Raw genomic sequence first — 27162 nt, forward strand, 5'->3', positions numbered from 1 at the left:
TTTGCCTCCCATGTTGCTACACTTCCCTGTAGGAGGAAAGACTCGAGATTACTAGGACGGACCTTTGCGTGCCAATTTCCTATTGGGCTGCTTCGGCTAATGCTGCATGCAAGGCTGTGCTGGACGACCGGTAAGATATCAATTTTTTATACAATGCGGCGTATTAACTGGAAATTAATCATTTTGTCAGCCATTGGCACCTGATAATTAAGGTTAACAGAATGTGCGTATCTGCTGTTTATGTAAGAGTAAGAAAAGCTTTTGCTCTAACTCTATTGCGCCAAACAGAAATTATGCATTTTTCATGAATTCCGATTTCAGCACACTGACTTGGACGAACTAATTTTGTAGTAGTGGCAAATTTTACTGCTCATGAATAGTTTGCCCAAGTTGTACTAAAAAAACAAATCTGCACAATATTGTCTCCTATTTTTGTTTTCGCTTACAGATGTTTGTACGAAAGAAAGATGGTGATATGCAAGCTGCTTGAGCATACATAGGCAAGGGCTGCTGAAAGCTACTGTCCTTATAACTGAGAGCAAGAGGCGCATGCTAGAGATGCTGGCTGGGCAGACACCTGAAGCTGCCTTTAATGCGGCGTCTTCATACAACCTGGAATCTGCCGACACCTTGTCAATGAACCTAACCAGAGGTAAGTCCCGGAAGTCTGAAAGAATTCTGCTTATAGTTTTGAGTTTCACTCTGTACCACATGCGCACGTAATAAATATCCGTGAAACTAACAATTCTGGCTTTTTTGTGTAAATGCATGTATACTTTCAGGATACTGTATGTATATTATTAGTTGCATGTAAAATACCTGCACAAAAACAAACTCAACCCTGTGTTTGGCGCATGATGGCCTTAGCTTCCTCTGCGCCGTAACACCCATGAAATCAAGAAATACTAAAAAAAGCAACATTAAGCAATACTCTGATTGCCTGGATGCCAATTATGCAAAGCCAGTAGACAAGTTTGGGTGGGCTATGTTGGGCAGCCGATGAGCCTAGCTGGATAGCAGTTATTAAACGCCAGTAAGTAAGCTTGGTTGTAAGTATTGGATAGCCAGTTAGAGTGGCTGGATGTACGTTATATAGGAGCAAGTGGGTATGCTTGGGTGGAAGTTATTGGGTAGCCGTTGAGTGAGGCTACATGCCAATAAGTAACCTAGTCTGCCATTGGTGGCCATTGTTGAAAAGCCAGTCTAGTAGATTGGATTAAATCTTGGCACGGGTAGCGCCCCAATAAAACACCATTATTGGTCCCAATATTGGGGCCGGTTTCCCCAATATTGAGCTGATGGCGGTCCAATGACGGCGAGCTACTTGGGAAATGGAAGCCATTACCCACTCGCGTCATAACATTAAAGGTGGAATGCAGGTCTCCCTCAAGATTTGACTCTGCCTACCGCAGATCAAGAAAAAGAGAGCCATCGCGGAAGGTCTATCTAATGATAGCTTTGAATTCTTGAGGCACACATTAACGCTTTGGCCTCCTGTACGCAAAGGCCGAGCTTAACTCTACCGCCATAACGGGGCCATCGGGGGAAATTTCAGCGTGGGGCAAGTTTCCCAGTATTGAGTATTGCAATCGTAATTCTACCCTTTATTTCCCTGAAACAGCTGTCACACTAGTCTGCAGAAATGAAAGTTTAGTTTTATGTTTATTGAGGACGGACCCTTAGAGCTACGGAACAGAAAATGGCGAGTTTAATGTTAAGAGATATAAACGTGAAGGCTGAGTCAATATCTCAAATTAATGACATTCTAGTCGAAATCAAGAAGAAATGACCATGGACAAGACATGTAGTGCGAATATAGGACAATGGATGATCGTTAAGCTTAATAAAATGGATTCCAAAGGAAAACAAGACAGCGGGGGGGGGGGGGGGGGGGGGCAGGAAATTTGGTGGGCGAGTAATGGTAATAAGCTCGCAGGAGTCACATGGATGCGGACAGTCAAACACATTGTTAATTGGAGGAATAAGATACAGGCCTTCACCTTGAAGTTCGGTATATTCAGTTGAAGATGATAATTTTATCTTTTTAAGATACACTCATTGATCCCAAGACAGAAAATGAAGATTTTTTTTATTCGCGCCGATGACCACAGTTAACCCGCAAGACAATACTGAGATTGATGGCGCAGCCAGCTCAAAGTTCAGTCTTTATTTAGTCTTGCAGTAACTTTTGCACCAGTGAGCTCCGCTGTCGCAGTAACAGTCTTTCGGGCAGGTATTTCGAACGCCGCAGAGCTGCAAAAGCGGTGTTGTAACAGTAAATGCGGGCTAAGAAGTGTTCGCTTAATAATTGATAACGTCACGTTGAGGGAATCGGAAAAACAAAAAGCAACCTAAAGAGACTGGTAGTTCTATCCTCCGCTCAAAATGTGAGGCATAGAACTCTGTACACCAAATACAAACAACAGAGAAAGCATTCGTCCTAGCATCTCTAAAATATGCCCCAATACAAATTGCAGTGCCTAAAAAGCTCCTAAAATAATGGTTAAACTATGCCTCTTAGATAATTTCGCTAATGATGAAAATGATATAATTTTTAAGTTATCGTCATCGACAGAATAAATTCAGTCACTGCAGAACAAACAGAAAATGTAGAACTTAAGCCTCCCTACGCACTGTAAATGCGCCAGCATTGTTCGCGATCATGTTGCCGTTTTTAAAAGCGAAAGCTTTCACTACTCTCCTCCGTAGCTTCGCAGTGTGGGCGTATTTCACCTTGAACCGAGGAGGAACCACGTGGAAGCTATGACGTCACTCAGTCACCGCCACCGAAATCGAGGTAACCGCACGGTAGCTTCTTCCTAGTCATGTGACAACCAAGATCTCACTTAACTGCAGTTACGCCGGAGCTGTGGCGCTTGCTCTGCATGATTCCTTTGCGTCCTGTTAGTCATTGCCAAGGCATCACCACAGCTCTCGACAATATACCTGCAGCAGTTGTCATGGATGATCCAGGCGAGACGCATCGGGAACTGTCTGCATCTCAGCGGTTGTTAAAGCGACAAGCCGAATCCGTTTACCAGTGCACGTAGGTCGCCGAAAGGTGGCCGCCCAGAGACGAAGAGAGGCGGGACGAGCGAAACATGCGTCGAGATCTCGGATGAAAACGAAGTTCGTCTCGCCAGATGTCGCAATTACAATGTCGAATGCCGCCGAAGACGAGCCGTATCACCTAAGCCATTATCATCAATCACAATCAAGTCTAGCCAAGCTTTATCGGGTTTCATTTTCAAGCTTACGATTTGGCGGTTTAGGTTTAGCGAGGTTAAAACTTTGCCCTAATTTTAACTCATTGCTCCTACATTTCAATTTGTAATTGTATTGGGCAACACCGGAATTCTCGTCTTCCCGTTTCTCGCAGTACTTGCGATTTTAAAGCACAATCGTTAGTATGCCCTTCCGTAGCTTGGTCTGCGTGTTTCAGATAATCGAGCATAGCGCTCTAAGTTAGTACTGGCAGGTGACATGACTACGCACTGACTGGATGTCAGAATCAGCCTCCCATAACATTTGAATCCACGTTACAGCTAGGCTGCGCAGGCGGGTTCACACGGCTTGCTTAAACATACTGGGTGGTAGCCTACGCAATCACATCATATCCTTAAAGGCGGAATTCACTTCTTCTGTTGCTTCGCGTCTCCTACATTGCACACCTGTTTCATGTCTGGCTGCGGTGTTTCTTATACGTGAGGTGTATTCGGTGATACCAGAATTCATATTGTTACCTCATGGTATTGTCCCCATGGTTTTGTGATGCACCGCTAGTAGCTGGCTTTGGCGGTTCCTTTTTAAGTGCTTTTAATTGCCCGTGCTTCGACGACGGCGTCTAGCTGTGCGCAAGCTGACGCTTTATCGCCCGGCGCAGATTGATGTTTTACACTATATATATATATATATATATATATATATATATATATATATATATATATATATATATATATATTTGCCCACTCCCTATTCATATTTCAATGGCGATACATCATCCTGTTCCGATCCCTACACATTCCTTTCTCGGTACAACTGTTGAACGGCCATCATCATTTCCTTCGTATTTTGCGGCCACACACCGCTCACTTCACAGAATGGTCTAGCAATGCTTACGCACTGAAATTTCAAGTAGACTTGAGCTCCGATTTTGAGGCTCTGACTCGACAGCTCGAATGACTGCAATTTGCCGCTGCTCTTCTGGTTCTTCGTATTCGTGCACTCTGCTTTCCCCGTCATCCATAGCCCCTTAATTTGCGTCTTTGTTATCTCGCACAAATTTATTAGTCTAGAAAGGTCATCTACCGTGTTACGAGAGACACTGCCTGGCATAGATATAAATCTCGGCTTTCATCTAATTATACGAATGTGCCTACAAAGCCTAAATGAAGCATGTCAGAGCCGGGACGCAGCAGACCTGATTTCGATTTTCATCTTGATAGAGTTGCCCGTGTTGGCAGGTTCTGACAGTTCACCCATTTCGGGTGGTGTCGTGATGCCACACAGGTGAACCACCACTCAGTGGCCGCATTGAAAGCATCACTTAGCATGCTCGGGATTTTTCGCTCACAACGCCGATAACGCTGAATCTAGATTACGTGGAAAGGGCTGTCTTCTTTAAGGCACTCAATATCATCATCATCATCATCAGCCTGATTATACCCACTGCAGGGCGAAGGCCTCTCCCATATTTCTCCACTTAACCCGGTTCTGTGCTAGCTGCATCCACTTGACCCCTGCGAACTTCTTAATCTCATCCGCCCACCTAACTTTCTGCCGCCCACTGCTACGCTTTCCTTCCCTTGGAATCCAGTTTGTTACCTTTAGCGACCATCCGTTATCCTCTCTTCGCACTACATGACCTGCCCATGTCCATTTCTTCTTCTTAATTTCTACTAGAATGTCGGTAACTTGAGTTATTTCTCTGACCCACTCTGCACGCTTTCTATCTCTTAATGTTACCCCTACCATTTTTCGTTCCATAGCCCTCTGGGTTGTCCTCAACTGAAGTAGAACTGTCTTGGTTAGCCTCCACGTTTCAGCCCCATAGGTGAGTACAGGCAAGATGCAACTGTTGTATACTTTCTTCTTGAGCGATACCGGTAAGCTGCTAGTCATAATCTGCGAGTGCTTGCCAAATGCGCTCCATCCCAATCGTATTCTTCTTGTTATTTCCTTTTCGTGGTCCGGATCTGCGGTTATTACCTGTCCTAAGTAGACATATTGGCCAACTACTTCCAGTATTTCGCTACCTAATGTAAACTGCTCTTCCTTCCCGAGGCTGTTGAACATTACCTTAGTCTTCTGCATATTGATTTTCAAGCCTACCTTTCTACTTTTCCTGTCTAGGTCATCAATCATTATTTGCAGTTCATCCCCTGAGTTGCTTAGCAAGGCAATGTCATCAGCAAATCGCAGATTACTGAGGTATTCTCCATCTACCCTTATCCCTAACTGCTCCCATTCCAAGCCTCTGAATACTTTCTCTAAACAAGCTGTGAATGGTACTGGGGAAATTGTGTCTCCTTGCCTAATACCTTTCATTATGGGAATTTTGTTACTTTCTTTATGCAGAACTATGGTTGCTGTGCAGCCACTATATATATATCTTCCAGCTCTCAATATAAGCAGCTTCTACTGTGACCCTTAATATATCTTCTACCTAGTGGCAGCTGCGCTCCCTTTAGCTTCTGCCGCCGCGAATGATGTTTTCCTTCTCGTGAAGCCTTCTTATTTACACTTAATGACTGTTCATTATCGTGCCATCCTTTCATCATTAATAATGATAATAATAATAACATTTGCTTATGCACGAAAGCGTATGGGACTCGCTGGCCTGAAGATGTGTCACCATTGCCTTAGACCAAAATTGAGATATCGAGTAGAAAACGTGTCGGAAGAGTTCTGTGCCGCTGGCATGCGGCTGCCACCGGAACTCGGTTGACATCTGGTACGTTATTCCCACAACAGTGGGCGCCCGCATGATATAATTTTGAAAGAGGCCTTCTCAGTGCACACTGCGCGTCTAGGGAAGTATTTCAATGCGGAAGCGCCCATGAGGGCAAGAGACTGGTATCACGTCACACTGTTAAGACTAAGCTTAAATGATCCCTTAAATTTCTAGCAATTTGATGAGTTTGCGAATTTCCTCTGAACTACCATGATTTTCACTGTCTCCCAACGGAACCGATGTCATTTTAATTTCCATTGCTGCCTGCGTCTTTCAAAACTTAAGATCGATTTTTTTCTTCAACCTAGATGTTTTTGCACCATATAAACGTACTGGTAATAGACAGCAACTATACACTTAAGCCTAGAAGAATAATGGTAAACGGCTTTTCATCACCAAGGACAGCTGCTAAATTCAACTTCACCCTAATTGTTATTTGGTTAATGTTTTTAACTTTCATCGCACAAATCTGCGAGTGCTACCTGTCCTATACAACTAATTCCTTTACTCTTGAAGCGTTTAGCTGCCTATATCCTCCTACCTCTGAAAATTTGAAGCACAAGACTGCCATTTCCTACATAAGGGTTTTACACTAATCACTCTCTTCTCCTCTTGTAGTTTCAATGTCACTGCAATTTCTTTGGTGTGGTACCGAAAATGTCAGTTAATTAGAGAAATAAAGATGATAGAAGTATCCTTGATTAATGTTTACTCATAGTGTTTAAAAAATTATAATCCGCCCCTTGCAACCACGCGGTAAAGAGCTGCAAAGAAATCCTGTCCCCTTGCCTAACGCGCTTCTTTATTGGAGCAAAACAAAAGGGTTGAGGGTAAGGACGTCCCACCGCTGGAGAACTTTTCCACTAAAGGAGCGTATCAACGTTTTGCTTGAGTTCTTGGCCAGTTGATTTTGGGTTCTGTTAGACTCCACATGTAGCCGCCATCTGTGTACTATAAAATATTCACAATAATTATACTATCACCTTTAATAGGGCACTTTGAGTCCGCTGTTTACGTATTTACCGTATTTAGTTAGGCAATGGCTGCATTAAAGCAGACATCTGCTCAGATTAAGTACTTTCTCTCATTCTATAATAGGTGGCATACATATACCAGGTGTTTTAGTGAATCTTTCACAATTTCCAGATAGCAGTGAGTTCAGGACAGAAAAGTAATCAGAGGAACAAACTATCAGCCACGGTGGGAACAAATGAAATCAAACTCTTCAATTTATTCTGCTGATTAACAAAAACCAACTAACTTTTTATATGTCAGAGGTGGTCAGTTAAAATAAATAAGGACTTCAAGCCCGTTAGCAAGACGATCTTATATTAGTTTTTGAGACGAAGAAAAACTGATTTTATAGCACCCTGCTGCACGATAAACCCGATTCTTTTTTCGTACAACATCCAAACCAAGCGTAAGAGACGCCCACAAAGCTCGGCGCAGACGTGACATCCGCTGATGACTTGTGCGAGAACTACGGTGCCAATTCTGAACTGCCTGCTGTGCTATGACGCGCGACGCTCATTTAGTCGCACCGTGCTGTCACTAACAGCGGCCACGTAGTGCATATGACTGTCCCTTCCCGTGCAACAAGCTGCAAATGAAAACGTAGTTGCAGCACGGGCTGAGCGCCATGGCCATTTTACACGCCGTCACTGGACGTCGCGCCTGTCCTGACCTTCCTGTGCTTCTCTTGCGCACATTTTCCGCTTAGTATGGACAAAGCGTCGGATATTATCGCGCGAGAGGACTTCAAACAATTACTTTTCCTTCATTTCGAAAATTGATATGGCATCGCCCTGCCCAGGGCTTCAAACTAGCCGTTATGACTACCTCCGAACTATAATAATTAAAAAGTGAGTCGTGGAGTTTTGTTAATTAGCTTGGTAATTAGCAGAACAGTGTAGCGTACTGGGTCCGCCGTAGCTTATGGTTTGTTTCTGCAAATCATTTCTTCCAAATTTCATTTCCTTCTTCAAGAATTTTTGAAAGCATTTACTGAAGCCCCCGGTGTATACAGGTGTACGGCGTATTTCAGAGAACACTATCATCAATCATTGCCAATAGAAGATAAAACATGATGTATATATTAAATTACTCATCTGGCGCACAACACGCGGTAATCGTAGGTCGAGATAAACCAGGTGTTGCATCCTATAACTTTGCATTTAGGAGCCTCAGTTAAGAGCTAAACTGCACGAGTTAATTGCTAGGAGTTAGCAACTAATTGGCTTGAAATCTGTTTCTACGGGCGAAAACTGTAGGGACAATCAAAGAACTTCGTAATGTTTGATGACGTCCGTAAAATGGAGGCCACATTCCTGGCCTCGCTTTCATTCGGGTACACAACTAGTGACTATGAATTGCTGCTTTGTCGAGGTGGCGTTTAGTTGTGAGAGCCATGGTGTGCTTGCAACCATTATGCGCTGCACACGCCTGATGAATCTTAAGGGCTAGTAATGAGCATTAGTCAAAGGTGTTTCGAGGTAATGTGGGACGGTAAGCGACTGTATATATTTATAACTTACTCTAATCGAAACTGAAATAGGACACTGAAGCAAGGGTCTACACCGTTTGACCTCTGGTCGACGTTGCGCAGAATTATTTTTATTTCCTACGCACGGCATGAGTAAGTCATTACCAAATTCTTAGCTAAAATTCATTCTACTGTTAAACATTGCGTGAGCAAAATTGCCACTTCCGCTACTGTTCTGTGGACCTCATCACTGATTAAGAATTTTGTAAATCTGTGTTTATTTGTATTCCATATAGGAGGGAAGTCAGGCAGGTCCCTTGCTCTGCCCCTCTGGCATTCCCCGACGAAGCTCGACCACACTTGGCATATCTTGATTATTAGGAATTTATTTACATATTGCGCGCATATGACACGTATCACTCGGTGTGCGGCCTCTCCGCACGGCACTCCGGTTCAGTCCCCTCTGTCGTCTTCTCTCCTCGTTGCGTCCACCGTGCTCCCTCCGATCCTTCTCTCCCTCCGAGAGTCCTCCTCGCCAGGTCCACGGCTGTCTTCGCGTCCCAAGCTCCCAACACCTCGGAGGTTCGAACGCTTCCCAGAAGCCGGCGACCGTTGCAGGCTGCCGCCCCCAGCCGCGAGCAGCGGCCAGCTCGAATGACACGGGCAGTGCGCCTTGCGGGAGCCCATAAATTTCTCCTCCTCGCCGTCCTCCCGGCGCCGATTCTCCGGTCCCCACCGTCGCGTCGCTGCTCTGCTTTCGGGAATGTGTTTAGTCCGCCAACACTTCGCGGGATGCACGGCATACACAAACACTCAAAAGCCGACCGTTCGTTCTCGCGGTGCTTGGGGCAACACACAGCGTGCACGACACCCCCATTGCCACTGTGATGCATGACTTCTAGGAATGCAGCACACTTCAGCACCGGTCGCGCGGCACTCAAACAGGGTAGATGTCTCGTGGCTCCATATTCAGCGCACCATGGCACCCCAAACAAGGCGGACACACAAAACACAAATAACAGAAAAAGACGACCAAGAGGCATTCGTTCTCCCTTTCGCCTTCTACTCTCAACAATGGCACTGTCGTCACCAGCATTGGTGCTGACCGTTACAGTTCCAGCTGCGTCTACGCTCTCCTCTCTGTTGTCATCCTGCCCGCTTAGTGCGGTCTCCCCTACTGACGCTACGGTTGCACCCTTTAACTGCTCCGGATGTGTATCATTATCAGAGATCGCATCAACCCTGGATGCCTGCTTACCCGTCACTGCACAGATACTTACAGTGTCTAACACGTCTGAATCAGTTCCCTTCAATTTACCCTTTTCTACCGCGCCGTGGCCAACCGCTCCGACCTGCCTCCGCACGCCTCTCAACATAAAGTCCTCCGTGTCAGTGCGACGAAAAACCTCACGTTCAGTAGCACCATGTGGCTCGCTAGTCGTAGTAATAGCCTCGGTCGCCGCCACGACTCCGTAAAAATCATCACCACTGCTGCCCGCTGGCGTGGTCTGATGCGTTGTCACTGTGGTTTCTCCCAGCAACTGCGCGTGCGTGTCTGGGCTGATAAGTGCGTCTATCCCTGGGGCTAACCTGTCTGTCAAAGCGCAGAGAACTTCTGTGCCAACCGTGGCTGCACCGACGTCTTTAGGAGTAGCCAACAGTTTCAAAGGGACGCATACCAATTTTGCCAGCACTTGCTCTCCAAACGCACCAGTTAATTTTATGCTTGAACCGGTAAGTGACACATGGTCTCCCAGAATTGATCGTCTGATGACACTGACCTCCGCTCCTGAATCCAAGTGCCCCACGAATTTGGCCTTTCCACAACAGAGTGCGATCGTTCTGAGGGCGCGAAACGGGCGTTTTCCACTATTTACGTTTGCATTCCCGAATTTAGTTCCCGCAACACGCGCCACCAAACCTCCGTCATCTGTTGTCATTTCCACGAGGTTCGCCTGTGCTGACCGCCGTTTCGAACAATCGCGGGCAAGATGATCAGGAAGGCCACACTCGTAGCACAGCCTACGCGCCCTGGCATAAGGAGCCGATCGTCCGGCACCGTCATAGCGCGTCCTAGCCGAGTCAGTTGTTTTTCTCTCTCTCCTTACCGTGCTCGCTGTACCACCCACCGATTCTCCTGTGCTGCTATTAGGGTCTTTAGCGATCTGGCTTTCATCAAATTGTTCCGCGAGGTTGGCTACTTCATCCGGGCACATTGCCTTCCCTGTAGTCTCATTTTGAACAATAAAGGCCCGGGCATCGGGACTTAACATCTCCTTCAATTTGTCTACCACTACGAGCTCTTGCAGCTCTTCCAGGGAAGTAACGTTATAACTGTTGCAATAATAGGCAAAATAATTTTGCAGTCGCGTTGCGAACTGGTCCCATGATTCATTTGAACCCTTTTTTGAGTAGTTAAAAAGTCGCCTGTATTCAGCTGACGACAGCCTGAGCCCTTTGAGAATCGCTTCTTTGAGCGCTGCGTAATCCCTGCGCTTCTCCGCCGAGAGCCGACCGAGCAGTCCCCTAGCCTTTTCGTTCAGTCTGGGCAGTACCAAGCCCGCTCTCCATTCATTTGGGACGCTGTAGGCATCCAGCGTTGCTTCAATGTCATCAAACCAGCCTGGGACAAGCGCCTCTTCCGCTGGCATGTCTAACAGCACTCCCTTCAGCATGTTTGTGTATTTTAGCCTCCTATCTTCCTCCGCGCTCAGAGGCGCCCTCAGCGCAGCACCGGCACTGCCGTTGTTAGACAGTCTTGCGTGCTCTAATTTTGTTTCCGCAATTTTTAATTTCATTTGTAACAATGCCATCTGGTCAGCGACGGAAACTACTGACCCTTCGCTGACGCTTCGCACCTCGGCAGTCGACACCAGCTCCATCTGCTTCTCCCCCTCTTCGCTTCGGGCCCCTACTTCGGCCTCGCGACTCCGCAGGTTATATCCCGTGGTTGCCATAGTGCCCTCAAAACAGGAGCCAACAAGACACCCACCTGTCCAGACTTGCGCTGCAGGAGAAGACTGCAAATTCGTCGACGCCCCCGGTGCGCGCTCAGCTGTGGGCCCACATCCTCCGTCCGGTTCCCGGCCGGTTCCGCTTGACGTCGGAGATCCTGTTGGCTGCGCCAGTCAGGCAAGTCCCTTGCTCTGCCCCTCTGGCATTCCCCGACGAAGCTCGACCACACTTGGCATATCTTGATTATTAGGAATTTATTTACATATTGCGCGCATATGACACGTATCACTCGGAGTGCGGCCTCTCCGCACGGCACTCCGGTTCAGTCCCCTCTGTCGTCTTCTCTCCTCGTTGCGTCCACCGTGCTCCCTCCGATCCTTCTCTCCCTCCGAGAGTCCTCCTCGCCAGGTCCACGGCTGTCTTCGCGTCCCAAGCTCCCAACACCTCGGAGGTTCGAACGCTTCCCAGAAGCCGGCGACCGTTGCAGGCTGCCGCCCCAAGCCGCGAGCAGCGGCCAGCTCGAATGACACGGGCAGTGCGCCTTGCGGGAGCCCATAAATGTCTCCTCCTCGCCGTCCTCCCGGCGCCGATTCTCCGGTCCCCACCGTCGCGTCGCTGCTCTGCTTTCGGGAATGTGTTTAGTCCGCCAACACTTCGCGGGATGCACGGCATACACAAACACTCAAAAGCCGACCGTTCGTTCTCGCGGTGCTCGGGGCAACACACAGCGTGCACGACAAGGGAGAACACAGCATTCGGTTCGGGTAAGCGTGCGTACTATATTTTTTAAACGCAGATTACTCCTAACCACTTCCCATCCCTTTACAGTAGATCTCCTTGCAATCATAACCGTTTTATTTCTGAGGGCCAGCAGCAGACGTGTATACTTTCGTGGTGTTTGTTCCTAATTTCGTATGCAATGCTTTGAACGCAAGTAGTTGCATTGGATTAAATATATTAGGCTCCACTAAACTTTGTTGCACGTGCCAGCATCTGGGCGAGCGCGCCTGGCAGTAACACTAACAAACTATTAATGCTTCAGAAAAAATATATAAGAACCACTGCTGTTTTCAACTCTATGGCTGACGCTACAGAAAGTTTTCGGCAGTATCAAATTGTTGCATTAATGTATTTCTAGAATAAAGGTTACGACACATTCTTAGATTCTCTACTTGCTACAATACTGGGTTCATTAATAATTTTGCCAAATGGAAAACCTAGGACGAATTGCTTTTTTACCTATTCCAGTTATAAAGTGATTATACAACGTACATGAACTAACTATGGGAGACAATCGCGTGACTATTTGATTCCATATGTATGTATTCAATAAAGCAGTGATGAAATGACCTGTTTTGCTCATCTCCTAAAGGTCTAAAATAGTTTATTGACTGCAGAGTTTCAGGATGATGGTATGCTCACGACGGCTCTGTGTGCTGCATGTAACTTAAAATGCATTTTGGTTGCTTTTACTTATGTGTCGGCTGCCTTGCAATATTTTACTTCTGAGGCAAATCATGCTCTTCGTGCTCTTTCAAAGTGGTAAATAAAGGAATATGCATTCATTATTCTTTCTGTATTTTATGCCTAAGTGTGTGACGTATACCAATAAATATGCCAAAAATGTGTACGATTTTTTTTTCTAGCGCAAAATATATTTATTGTGATAAGTAAGCATTTAAGAAATTATTTATGTCTGCCAGTTGTAAGAGGTCTCCATTCATTCCGCACTCTTGTCAGCTAAATATTTCTAGGAAAGTTCAAGTATAGTGCTGGTGCATTTCTACATGACGTTTGTCTCACCAATTTCACCGAGGTGAAACGCAATTCGAGATTGTGCATATATTTCTCTTCTACTGCACACCCTGTGTTTTCATTCCGTGCTACACTGCTTGATGGCGCAACAATACCTCATGCAATGAACATTTTATCGTGAAAAAAGTAAAGTTAGCAACTTATATGCGTAATTTTGGCAACGGGTTTCGCATCCCTTTATATGCTGTGGCTTCATGCAGTTATAATTGTGAATTATCGTACTTTTTCTGCAAACCACTTATGGTTTTCTTCCTAAACTCAGACACTTAACACAGACTGCCTGTTAACGCGGTAATCACTGATGTCGCAGTGGCTATGTTGTGACGCAAATCATATAACACCACATGTGCTCCTCAACTCATGTATAGTGCGGTGCCCGCAATGTTGTCTGAGGTTTTTATACTTCGCCAGCGCCGATATTCCCCATTCATTGCCTTCAAACAATGAATTGGAAGCCGCCAGAATAAAAAAAAAAAAAGATAGCGAATGCTGTCTCATCAGGTGAGCCTAAAATTTGCAGATGCCTTACTTTCACAGGAATGCATATTTTAGGGCATGCAAGAAAGCACGTGATCTTGCTGAATTTTTAGGCAGCTTTTCTTGAATATAATTTGGATGATTGTGATTCTCACGTGTCACCTCACTGTTCGCCTGGGTTCGCTTATTTATTGCTCGAAAGATGTGCCTCATACTGAAAACATTAAACACCTGTGATTATAAATTCAATTTGCATTCATAGGACAAATTAAAATAGACACATACTTCTCCGCCACACTCATTTATGTTGCTAGGCTCTTCGGGACAGTGGGTGCTGGCTGTCGCACTGAAAAGGAGCAGAAACAGTTGAAGCGAAATTCGAGGATATACCAAACATTCATGATTGTGAAGACTGTGGCTGAAGCCGCTAGTATTTGTAATTTTATTATCATGAATTTGTTTGATATATGCGTTTTCTCATCTATCACTTGGTAGCGGGCACCAATGCAATTTTATTCCTCCTAATAAACCCAGCGGAGAGGTTTCAGTGCTTAAAACCGTGACGAACACGCGAGGGGCCAGAGTATCCCGAAGAGGAAGAGGGGTGTGTCGAGTGTAAGAGCACAGTATGTGATGTGCGTAAATTCTGACAGGTATAAAATATGGGACTGTGAAGGCATGGAAGAGGTTGACAGAAAGAAGGTAACAATAAGTCGAGCTATCAATGGAATACTCGGTTGGGTTGCAATTGAGAAAAACGTCATCTAAGGCATCTGATGCTACAACACATAACCTAACGTTATTATTCGAATTTAGTCCACGAACTGTAATTTAATATATAGGGGTAGCTTATGAGGCTGACGCATTCTTCAATATCTTGTTGAAAGTGTTCCAATTTAGCGGCCGGGTAGTTTTACCACACCTTGCAATCGCTATACCAAAGTGTTTATTTGAAAAAGTTTCGATCATTGCTTATCTGACCTCTTGTCTTATTAGCCTCGTTTCCTGTGTTGCGCATAACCGGATAATGGATATTTTACACGGATCTTTTAAAATGTTTGGTGTTTATTATTAAATTTAAAAACAATTCACCAAGGGGTAGAATCTATAGCTGCTCTAAAATATAGAATGAAAAACGCCCTGAACTGCGTATCAGGGGTCCAGTAACAGAGTACATGCAATTTTTATACAGTATATTGACGAATGTGGCATAGCGGATGAGTATCCATATTCTAAGACTACAATCTATACCCTTCTTTTCTACAAAAAGGGTCTAGCTTCCACAATATACGTGCTTAGCTAGTTCGGCCAACTGTACATGCAATGGAGTAGATGCAATTTTGCTACAGTATAGTGACGAACGCAGCATAGCAGATGAGGGTGCAGATTCTAAGACTAAAATGTGTACCCTTGCCTTCTACAAAGAGGGCCTAGTCTCCAAAGTAAGTGCGCATACCTTTCGTTCGCCCAACTGTGCATTTCGTTAAGTCTCGGCGAACAGGGAGCAGAGGAGAACCCATAGTCATGGCCATGAAAACATGGCGACCACTCGGCAAAAAAAAATGCCGGAAATGATGCATTTGGGTAACCACGATATATATCGCTATCTCAAGAAGCGTAAAATCCCCATCCTGTGCCTGTTGTCGCTCAAAACAAATTAATCTTGGATCCCAACTTTTATGTTTTGCAGAACAAAAGCCAACAACATATTGAACCTGCAAAAGGCATAGAAACACAAGGAGAAAACAAGAACAGAAGTACAACTTTTCTTCTATTTATGTCTCTTGCGCTTGTTCAATATGTTACATTGGAACCAACTAGCCCAAATGGTCATCATGTTGAAAAAACCAAAACGACCGCGATAACAAAAACTGCCATAAAACATAAGCAACAGCAAGTATATTGATGATGTGCGCCTCAAAAGAGCTACACATGTAACAGCACCGCAACCGGCTCAGCAGACATGACACCTCAACTTTTAACGCCATAGCGCTAAAAGCTGTTAGGAACATTTCCGGGAAGTAATTTTTGTTTAAAATATGGTCCCTTTGTTATAAGAGAATCCGGCAAAAAATCCAGTGCCGGAATTCCTTGCTGCATTTGTGACACAAAGTCAAAGGACGAAGCGACCTTCCTCAATAGCAAGTAGTGCAAGGGCTCCCTGCGACTGTTTATTACCTCTAAAAGCTCATCCAAATATAAAAGCGCGTTCGAAAAATGTACCTACTTTATAGTGGCAGACAACCACGCCGGAAGCAAAGCGGAGACAAAAGCAAAACAAAAACTTTACTGCACTCCAAATGAACACTCCACCGACGAAGTCAAAATGTGAACTGACTTCCAGAAGCTACCGTTACTGAGCTACATGGATGTGAAGACGTCTACCTTAGCACGGAACAATAACGCTTATTTGGTAATGGAATTATTTCTAAGCCTTGAGGTTTCGCCATTTTCATCTCTTCTCTTATGGTTTTCATGTCCAGCGTACCTGCGCAAAGTGGCGCCCCGCAATGCAACACTTGAAGTTTCCGAAACAAACCACTGAGGTCATGGAGTACATATATTGAACAGAACGATGTAGTCAATTAACGTACCAAAAGCAGCAACTATCTTCGGTCCTTCTCCCGCTACCTCCGCTTAGGTCGCGGTAAACAAGAAAATGGCTGCTTAGCATTGGTTCAACACACCGGTCGATGCAGATTTTGTTTTATTAGCACATGGGGTGTTCCCGTGTTGGAAATATTGACATTTACTACGTTGCGAGCAGTTTCAAAAAGCCTTCTGAGGTTAAACGATAGCTCGCTTGAGGATAATATTGCTCCGTTCCTATCTTATGATGTCAGCGCTTGTAGTCATGTCATTATCAGGATGGATAGCTCTTTTATGGCAATTGTCAAGGCGGAAAACTGGGTGTCGGGTCTGCTTTTTGTAAGGTTATTCACCTTAATCTTTTCCGCCTTAATAGGCCGAGGTGGCATAAAAAAACCTTTTCAACTCTCGTTTGAAAATCTCTGCCTCGAAAAGTTTAGGATGTGCCTGGCAAGAGGTAGGTAGTAATTGGCAGGTAATATGACGAGCACTGATTGCAAAACGGTGCAATTGTGTGCTTGCGCTCATTTCAGATTCACTCGTGAAACTAAAAGGTCATGCTTTGCTAATTTCTTTGTCGTCACGAAGTCAGACGGCATGACCAAGAAAGAAGTAGCTGCCAATTTTGGCGACCTCGTTCAGTGGAAGGATGAGATCGGATTCGAACATACGAATGATTAAATCAAAGATGGCCAGAAGGGTGTGTTCTGACTGGCGGTGATCGTAAAGGGCATCGGTCGGAGAGTGCTAAGCTCTTTCTGTGGCTCGTACGGCGACACGTTGGTTTGAAAACAGGCGCTCTATATGGCGTTTATCGATGAAAGGACCAAGTACAGTGCAAGTCACAAAGAAGGCAGACAAGACGCAGCAGAATATCGGCGCAATGCTCTCTATTTCGCGGTAAAATATCCCCTTAAATACCTTTGTGCACGATTCTCGGTTACCTTTAACACGTCAATCAGAATCAAGCTTCTTATGCACAATCAGGGCGTTTAAGCGTAGGTTCAGTAGGCCAATAGCACGCTGGTGCAATCAAAATTGGTTTTACTTTGCATCATATGCAGTCCCCAAAGCCATTAAGAGTTTCCTTATAAGACTACAGCCCCACGAGCAGACCCTAAAAAGTGATATTCTAAACAATACAGCAGGCAGCAAGGGTGGTACGGGCAGCAGCAGTCGCTGTCTTCATTCTCTATTTGTTTCTGGGGTATCTGTTCATCCTTGCGCGGCGAATCTGCGAATGCCTATAGACCAGAACCCTTGTCAGAACACAGAGGGCTCGTACTGCTGACTAACCGTGTGGCCTAATTCACACGCATCAACACACAAATAGCTCAAGCGATGAAATTTGGATAGCCGGTGGTATCTCGCTGGACGCGCATGACAACAGTGAACAAAACGGGAAAACAGGAGCCCCTGTCTGATGTCTCGATGCCTTTAAAATATCTCGAATATATCTCTCGAAGGCGACACGAGAGTGGCCACTTCTGCGACTACAATGCTATGATTAAATGCTTAAGCTGGAAACCTTGATATGAAAAGTTCGACGGCTGTAGCAGATCCGATGTGGCTTAGGGCTCCGAAAAAGAAATGTCATGTGCACAAAATGTTTCAGAATCGACGAATAAAACCTCCATCATTTCTTTATAGCAAGGACACAGTCATGTACCATGCTGGAAAAGGAACGTTCTCGCGTATATGACACATAATTATCATTTGATCTGTGAAATGTGTCCTCTGGGTTAGTCCCTGCAATACTGACTTGACACCCATACGGGTTCTTTGTGGCGACGGTCACTCTGCCTTGTCCAGATCGATCCCACAGGAGGACGAGCTGAGTACTTTATGGTCACCCCCCCCCCCCCCGTTGTAGCCTTTGAAATACATGCCATGAACTTAAATGTACCAGTACTTTAGCGTGTTCGTGCATATTTAGGAGCACCGAATTTGTGCAGAAACGGGCCATTAGCAATTTCGACCTATTAGGTGGACGGCTGGACCGCAAGAAAGCTGTAAGCGAAAATACAGCAGCTAGACGAGAATGGGCGGTTGAGGAGGAACAGGCAAGTATTCTCCAGGCAAAGAGGATAATGAGAATACAGCTAAAAAGCGTTTTAAACAAAATAAAATAAGGGGTCGAATATCTCAGAAAAAGGCTGGCCTTGAGAGATCACGTTCAACTAGCACTAGCATGCAGTCACCAGATATTAGGTGTATGACTTTCTTAAGTTTAAGTTTTGTTTCGTGCTTTCCCTATTTAACTACTGGCTTGTTTTACACAAGGGTTTCCGGCATTTAAATCATGAGATGCGCATGTAGCTGATTTTGCACATTACTTATTAAAATTAGTGCCAAGCGATTCCATAGCGAAGTGTTGAATTTGCATCCCAAATTACTGGGAGTAAGAAGAGTGGAGTATTGCAATGATGGTGCAGTGTAGGCCTTTTTACCACGATTGTGTTGTGTGAAGGGCGTGACATCCAGAAAATCCGCATCGCCGGTTTCGGCGTCAGCGACGTGGGCGAAAATCACGGAAATTGCTCTGGCAGGTCTTAGTTTGTGCCTGGTATGGCCGAAAATTCGATAATCATACAGTTCCTGGACACAAGGCGACTACATGGCATGGCCGACACGGGTCTGTCCTTACAGATGGAAAGATGAAATAGAATATGTTTCTCAGGGCATTAAAGTCTCAGTTAGGCACTCCCGCCCAGGCCACGCAGACGCGTACGTCCGGCCTAGTTATGCGGGGCGTTATACCGGTGTCATGTGGCCGTTCATATATTACCGTATGACACAGAGTTTGTGTGACACAGAGGAACAAATAAAGGCATTTTTGCTAGGTGAGTAAGAAAGTTTATGTACGCAAACAAGAATTCGAAAGAAGAGTTGGCAAAAGAAACCCAATAAATCTGTCGCAACATGTCCTTAAAAATTGCTTATTGTTTTACCAACTATTTAGTATTGGAACAGGCAGATATTTCTACATCCCGGGACAAGTCGGACAAGAACTAGTTATAACAAAAAGTTATGATGCTTGTCACTTTTGGCCTAGAATAAAGCTGGTGGCGTCGGGCAAACATTTTGTATAGCACAATAACCGTACTCATCATCATCATCATCATCATCAGCCTGATTATACCCACTGCAGGGCGAAGGCCTCTCCCATATCTCTCCACTTAACCCGGTTCTGTGCTAGCTGCATCCACTTGACCCCTGCGAAGTTCTTAATCTCATCCACCCACCTAACTTTCTGCCGCCCCCTGCTACGCTTTCCTTCCCTTGGAATCCAGTTTGTTACCCTCAGCGACCATCGGTTATCCTCTCTTCGCACTACATGTCCTGCCCATGTCCATTTCTTCTTCTTAATTTCCACTAGAATGTCGTTAACTTGAGTTATTTCTCTGACCCACTCTGCACGCTTTCTATCTCTTAATGTTACCCCTACCATTTTTCGTTCCATAGCCCTCTGGGTTGTCCTCAACTTAAGTAGAACTCTCTTGGTTAGCCTCCACGTTTCAGCCCCATAGGTGAGTACAGGCAAGATGCAACTGTTGTATACTTTCCTCTTGAGCGATACCGGTAAGCTGCTAGTCATAATCTGCGAGTGCTTGCCAAATGCGCTCCATCCCAATCTTATTCTTCTTGTTATTTCCTTTTCATGGTCCGGATCTGCGGTTACTACCTGTCCTAAGTAGATATATTCGCCTACTACTTCCAGTATTTCGCTACCTAATGTAAACTCCTGTTCCTTCCCGAAGCTGTTGAACATTACCTTAGTCTTCTGCATATTGATTTTCAAGCCTACCTTTCTACTTTTCCTGTCTAGGTCATCAATCATTATTTGCAGTTCATCTCCCGAGTTGCTTAGCAAGGCAATGTCATCAGCAAATCGCAGATTACTGAGGTATTCTCCATCTACCCTTATCCCTAACTGCTCCCATTCCAAGTCTCTGAATACTTCCTCTAAACAAGCTGTGAATAGTACTGGGGAGATTGTGTCTCCTTGCCTAACACCTTTCTTTATGGGAATTTTGTTGCTTTCTTTATGTAGAACTATGGTTGCTGTGCAGCCACTATATATATCTTCCAGCACTTTCACGTACGGCTCGTCTACCCCCTGATTTCGCAATGCCTGCATCACCGCCGAGGTTTCAACTGAGTCAAATGCTTTTTCGTAATCAATGAATGCTATGTATAAGGGCTGGTTATATTCCGAGCATTTTTCTATCACCTGATTGATGGTATGGATATGATCGATAGTAGAGTACCGTTTCCGAAACCCTGCTTGATCCTTTGCTTGATTGCAATCTAAGGTTGTCCTGATTCTATTAGCGATTACCTTAGTAAATACCTTATACGTAACAGACAGTAAGCTGATTGGTCTGTAATTTTTAAGGTCCTTAGAGTCCCCTTTCTTGTGAATGAGGATAATGTTTGCATTCTTCCATGCTTCCGGTACCGTCGATGACACCAGGCACTGCGTATACAGGGCGGCCAGTTTTTCTAGCACGATATCCCCCCCGTCCTTCAGCAAATCTGTAGTTATCTCATCCTCTCCAGCTGATTTCCCCCTTTTCATAGTTTCTAATGCTTTCTTGACCTCGTCCTTCGTCACTGGTGGAACGTCTGACTGTTTTTCCCTACCGCCAATCTCATTACGGTCCTGACTACTTTGGCTACTGTAGAGATCTGTATAGAACTCCTCGGCTACTTTGACTATCTTGTCCATATTAGTGATGACGTTGCCCGCCTTGTCCCTTATCGCATACATCTGGTTTTTGCCTATGCCCAATTTCTTCTTTACCGCTTTAAGGCTTCCCCCGGTCTTTACAGCATGCTCAATTTTCTCCATGTTATACTTCCTTATATCGGCCACCTTGCGCCTATTGATTAGCTTTGATATCTCGGCCAATTCGATCTGGTCTGTTGGATTGGAAGCTTTCATACTCTGCCGTTTCTTAATCAAATCTTTCGTCTCCTTAGACAGCTTACCGGTATCCTCTCTAACTATCCTACCGCCTACTTCTATCGCGCACTCAGTAATGATATCTCTGAAATTATTGTTCCTTGCCTCTAGGGTAGTGTCGCCATCCTCAGTTAGAGCTGAATACCTATTCTGTAGCGAGATCCTGAACTCTTCTGCCCTCCCCCTCACCGCTAATTCGTTGATGGGTTTCTTTCTTACTAATCTATTGCGTTCCTTCTTCAGATTTAGGTTAATTCGGGACCTCACCATCCTGTGGTCACTACATCGAACTTTCCCGATTACCTCTACATCCTGCATAATGGCGGGGGTTGAACACATTATGAAGTCGATTTCATTTTTAGTCTCTCCGTTAGAACTTTTCCATGTCCATTTTCGGTTCTTCCGTTTGCTGAAGAAGGTATTCATGATTCGTAAGTTATTGCGCTCTGCAAACTCAACTAGTAACTCCCCTCTGCTATTCCTAGAACCAATGCCATAGTCACCTACTGCCTTGTCTCCTGCCTGTTTTTTCCCTACCTTGGCATTGAAGTCGCCCATTAGTACAGTATACTGCGTCTTTACTTTTCGCATTGCCGATTCTACATCTTCATAGAAGCTTTCAACTGCCTGGTCATCATAACTACATGTAGGTGCATAGGCCTGTACAACCTTCAGTTTATACCGCTTATTAAGCCTAATTACGATGCCTGCAACCCTCTCATTAATACTATAGAATTCATCTATATTACCCGCTATATACTTATTGACAAGGAAACCTACTCCTAGTTGTCGCCTTTCTGGTAAACCTCGATAACACAGTACATGCCCATCTTTCAGTACAGTATATGCCTCATTCGGCATCCTAACCTCACTAAGCCCTATGACATCCCATTTCATGCCCTCTAGTTCCTCTAACAGCACTGCTAAACTAGCTTCACTAGCTAGAGTTCTAGCATTAAACGTTGCCAGGGTCAGTTTCCAATGGCGGCCTGTCCAGCGGAGCCAGGCGTTCTTAGCACCCCCTGCTGCGTCACAGGTCTGACCGCCGCCGTACTCACGTTGGCACAAAAATGTGAAGGCCAAGTAAACAGAAAATTAAAACTTATCCGTGAATCATTGTATTCATTTTTGACGCCTTCAAAATTACTTGCTTCCGTTACTGCAACAAAATGCAGTGCAACGTAATTCATAAATTCGCTTATCCCAAACGAATATATAATCGCCTACGGTTGTTCTTAAACTGTATTACAATAGCAGCAGCGAAGGCTATTGAACAGCAATGAAAGTGATTATTGTGATGTCATCTTGTAATTCAGAATAATAAGGCACTCATGAGCAGTATTCATAGCTAAAGTGATACAATATCTAGCATGATTCCGCATGTTTCTCTATATCTCGAAAGGTCCTTACCCCTTTATCATTGAACTGGTAAGTGTTCTACACTGGACAAGCACGCACTGACACGGGTGCTACCAGCTGGTATTAGAATTAGCGAGCATATTATAAAAAGAGAAAAACTGGTAGCTCTCTTGTCTAAATCCCAAAACCCAGAGCGACCTACTGGTACGGCTAAACGTGGGAGGAAGTTTGCCCCATGTGCTGAAACACCAGCTACAATTTCTAACAGGAGTATGTATATTGTTACAATCGTAATGGTTCATGAATGCTATCGCGCTTTTCCAATCCGCCAGCCAGCGTGAATAAGTTTTCAAGTTAGTTGTATAAAAAAATATACATTACCTCTCATGAAGTCCCGAGGGGCAATCTTCTAACGCCGAAGCAACGGGCAGCTAAAATTATCGTAAGTCGAAATCCTACAGATAAACATGCGACACTGCGTGTGCAGGCGAGTAGATCGTCGACATAAATACTGACTGTCTTGCACTCTCACATTTATTACATGGCACATGTTTTTCGTCTTTCCGCTAAGGCAGCACCAAATGAATTTAAAATACAACATTTCGCTTTTGTATACCCGGCGGACAATTGCTAATTAATGATGGTAGCTGGCTGATGTGAGCAGTGCTGAAATAGGAAAAGCAAAATGTTCGCTACAAACAGCATTAAATTAATAATATATGTAATAAATTGGTAGGTTTCGTTGCATATCTAATGGGTGACATGTACGATGTACTGTCAGGAGCAAAAATATTGCATGACGCTCAGTCTTTGTGTAGACTTCATTATGCAGACCCGAGGCTTTTATGGGTATCTATACCCGGGAGGGATGCGACAAAAAAAGAGGGGAGAAAAAAAGGAGAGGGTTTGATATCCACGTATATCAATGAGCAGAGACGGAAAAAATGAAATTACCTTCCAAAGAAAACATGAGGGCTTTAGGAACAGTTGCAATGAGAAGTGCTTTACGGTCCATAGCGACAACGCCAAGTGGCAATAAGAGCTAGCGGTAATTTGGGTTCAAATCGACCATTCCATATAAATCTGCCTTAATTCGAGATTTCCAGGATAGGTTATTTATTGAAAGAACAAACGTGTTAACTATATACACTTGAGGTATGTAAACGAACTTGTTTTAGTTCATGTTATAGTTTATGTAGATAAAGTATTTATCTTTACAAAGGCACATAGGCCATGCGTCGTGACGAAGTAGGGGGCTCCAGTGGCTTTCCAACCCTAGATTATCTTTACAGCGCACCTTTTCAGGGAGAAGTCTACTTCATTGGGTTTAATGATAAACGCCATGGAGAGCAAATTAGAGAAATCGAGATCGATTAAATAATGAGTGCTCGATGCTCACTTATATTTCGCTTCATACTATGCCTGGCCCCACTGACAATACCTAATAGTGTGAATAGCCAAAACTCGTATGCTAGCGGTCATAGGCGGCAATAGCCGCGGTTAAAACCAAAAATGCTCGGAAAAACAAATATTGCCATTCAATCTCTTCTGCCTCGCATGGAGCCTATTTTAAATAGATGCAGCCATATATTGTTCGGTCAGGGGTGCCTGCTACGATATATTGTTTGCTTTTTGAAATAGTATTCCCTCAGTGCACATTAAGTCGAAATGAGTGATTTCGCGAAATTTCCTTGCCGGCAGGTTCTGTGAGACAGGCTAGTTTGTGGAGTAAAAGCCACAGTTTCTATCGCTGTAAGGTCACTTCGGCGGAATGCATAACAATGCGGCTTTCTGCAACCTTTTCAAACTACCCGCTCACCTCTAATGTGAAATTTTGGCATTTGCATAGGTAAAGTGAAATTGTTCTAAATTATCAACACCAAAACTGAGGCGCTCGTGAATTATTATATCCTGTCCTTACTTCAGGGACGCTTCTCCCTCATTAAGCCAGACACAACTCAGGAGGGGGTGTTTAGTTTTTTTTACGTATACATAAACAGCAGTGTTAGCCAAGGTGTTAAAACATGTCTAGTTAATTGCGTCATTATCACTATGTGAAGACTGAATTTGTTCTTTTGTGTGTAAAGCCATTCCTGCAATGAAGCTTTATTTCTGAGTATGAATGCTTAAGCTGTGTCTAAGATGTTTAAAATATACGGTGAATGCACATAACGCAAACCGCTTCTCTAAGATAGCCCAAACGCATGATTCTGGCAGCTCTGAGCTACGTGCGTAATATCTAGCAATAAATCCTGGTTCTAGATGGGACATTCATTGCCATCATAGTCGTTCGCTGTGTAAACATGCAAGTGTCGAAACGCTACTGCTGGCTTTTGCTTCTCTATAGATGCGTTAAACAGCATCACCTTAAGTAACGGGGCATTATATTTCGCGACACAGGGGCACTTTGGTCGACAAATTTCCTCATCATGAAGCTGTTGAACCATTACTGTTCCTCAAAAGGGCAGTAGGTAAGTACTGCACGCGTTCTATGCGCTTAACGCGCGCACAATCCAAAATCCCAAAGAATGTTAATGTAGCAGGGAAGTCGTTCATTTTGCTGTCATATATTTACCCTCACTAGCGATGTTTCAACGCAGGTGAATCTTATTTGCTAGACGGCACACATACTTCGCGTATTTTTGCACGCACTCGGGTTGATGTCTGTTTGCTAGAAACTGCGCACGTAATTCATGGTGCATCGACACGCCCCATAGCAAGAAAAAAGAAAGAAAGACTGAACTCACAAGAGCTGTTTCAAACCTGACCCTAGCGACGTTATAGTTTCGATAATTCAGTGGTGGCGTGGCACGTTGCTAAGTTGGCAGGCAGCTGAGGAGGTCAAGTTGTGCCTTGAAGGCAATCAAAAAGATAATTTCTTCAGAACATTGAACGTGCGATAAAAGGATTATGCACGAAATAGAAAACTCTCAATCCGCTGATGAGCGCAGCCATGGCACGAAAAGCGGCGTGCTCCGTCATACTGTCGGCTTGCTTATTTTGAAACTAGGCGGCGCTGAGTGTCTGATTTTAAGCACGCCCCCTGGGCAGCGCAGGTCCCCATAGCAACGAATTAGTACTGAATGGCCAAATTGCCGGCGGCTTTTCGATTACGCGGGAATTGCGTCAGGGATGCCCACTCTCGCCGGTACTCTTCATACTTTCACTCGGCCCGCTCCTGCGTAAAGTCGCCGCGGACAGGCGTATTCGAGGTTTTACATCAATTGGACAAGAGTCAGTTGTATCTGCATACACGGACGACATTTCATGCTTTTTGTGTGAAATTGACGGTTTTATTGTTTTCTTTTTTTAACATCTTTTCAGAATACGATGCTGCGTGGCCAGAGATAGTTGCTCGCTAGCAGCGGTGGCTACCATCCCCGCCCTGCAACTGCAGAGACAGCTGCACCTGTCATTCCTGGGTTCTTCCACCACGGCGGAGCTGCTGGGCCTACGCCTAGCCCTGGATCTACTGCTTAAACTGACACCGCCGCCACCCAGGTGTGCTGTGCTATGTGACTCCCGCGCTGCCCTCAGCCGCCTTCAAACCACCGGCCGGGGAACTCCGGTGCTGTGTCAGAATTCGCGCGCGTTTCAAGCGCTTGGCGGAGCGTGGCTGCGCTATACGGGCACAGTGGATCCCTGGGCACTGCGGCATAGAGGGCAACGAACGTGCCGAAGAGCTCGCGACCGCAGCACATGAACTCCCTCCTAGCGATGCACATGAACTGCAAGTCGATGCACCGCCATAGTTTTGTTATCCGCCAGCTCGGCACAGTCGTCTTTCCATGACAGCGCAATCTCGTAGCGGTCGCTTGTGCGTGCAACATCTAGAACTGAAGGTTCACATGTTTGCTTCTCGGGCTTGTCATTAATGCCGATTGCATCCAACTCCCAAAACTTCTGTAGTGTAATTTGGTCTGCGGATTCGATTCCAATTGTCAGCACATACACGTTGGTTACCAAAGTGAATGCGCTGGTGACGTTGAAAGGACCTTGGAAACTCCACCCTAAGGTGGTGTTCATGGCAGTTATTCCTTCGTCCGCTTTGAAACGGCGAAGTTCTCCTGTTACGAATTTCCACAGGTAGTATGACCCGATTAGTATTCCAATGCCAAGTACTGCTGGCATGCCGGTGCATAGAAATTTATCGGCTATCAATGTCCCATTCTTCTCCATTTCTCATACAAAATTGTGCTGCCCTGGGACCTGCATAACATCGCTGCATATAAATGGTACCTCGACAGTTTCCCCCTTAGTTTTTTTTTTGTCGCATTGTCCCCGTAGGTGAAGCTCGACAACTCTGCATTTTCGGACATCTGTGTTAGCACCGCCGAATGTGTTTAGTTTCCTTTTTCTCCCAAGACTCTGTTTCAGCGTTCGTGAGACGTTTTGTCGGATAAAGGTGCGCTGACTTCCTCCATCCAACACACCGCGTATGTATCCCTGCATACTGTCCCCAACAGCAAATGCGTGGAACGTCTGCAGAGCCACTTCTTTATTTTCTTTTTTGACAATAGCAGCGTGTACGTTGGCTGTGATATGAGCAGGCGCCATATTTGT

At 45.0% G+C, this 27162-nt stretch overlaps 1 long non-coding RNA gene across 1 annotated transcript in view; it reads right to left on the reverse strand.

Moving 5' to 3' along the window:
• Positions 1–2127: 2127 nt before the first annotated feature.
• Positions 2128–27162, reverse strand: part of LOC146200439 (uncharacterized) — a 67343-nt gene continuing 42308 nt past the window's right edge. Inside the window, exons 3-4 of the long non-coding RNA XR_014705234.1 lie at positions 13968–14028; positions 2128–2253 (exon numbers count right to left, since the gene is read on the reverse strand). This is a non-coding gene — a long non-coding RNA (uncharacterized LOC146200439). The remainder of the gene's footprint in view (positions 2254–13967; positions 14029–27162) is intronic.

Source organism: Amblyomma maculatum, chromosome 2, assembly GCF_055883805.1.
Source record: "Amblyomma maculatum isolate TAMU_Amacu chromosome 2, ASM5588380v1, whole genome shotgun sequence".
NCBI classification, from domain to species: Eukaryota; Metazoa; Arthropoda; class Arachnida; order Ixodida; family Ixodidae; genus Amblyomma; species Amblyomma maculatum.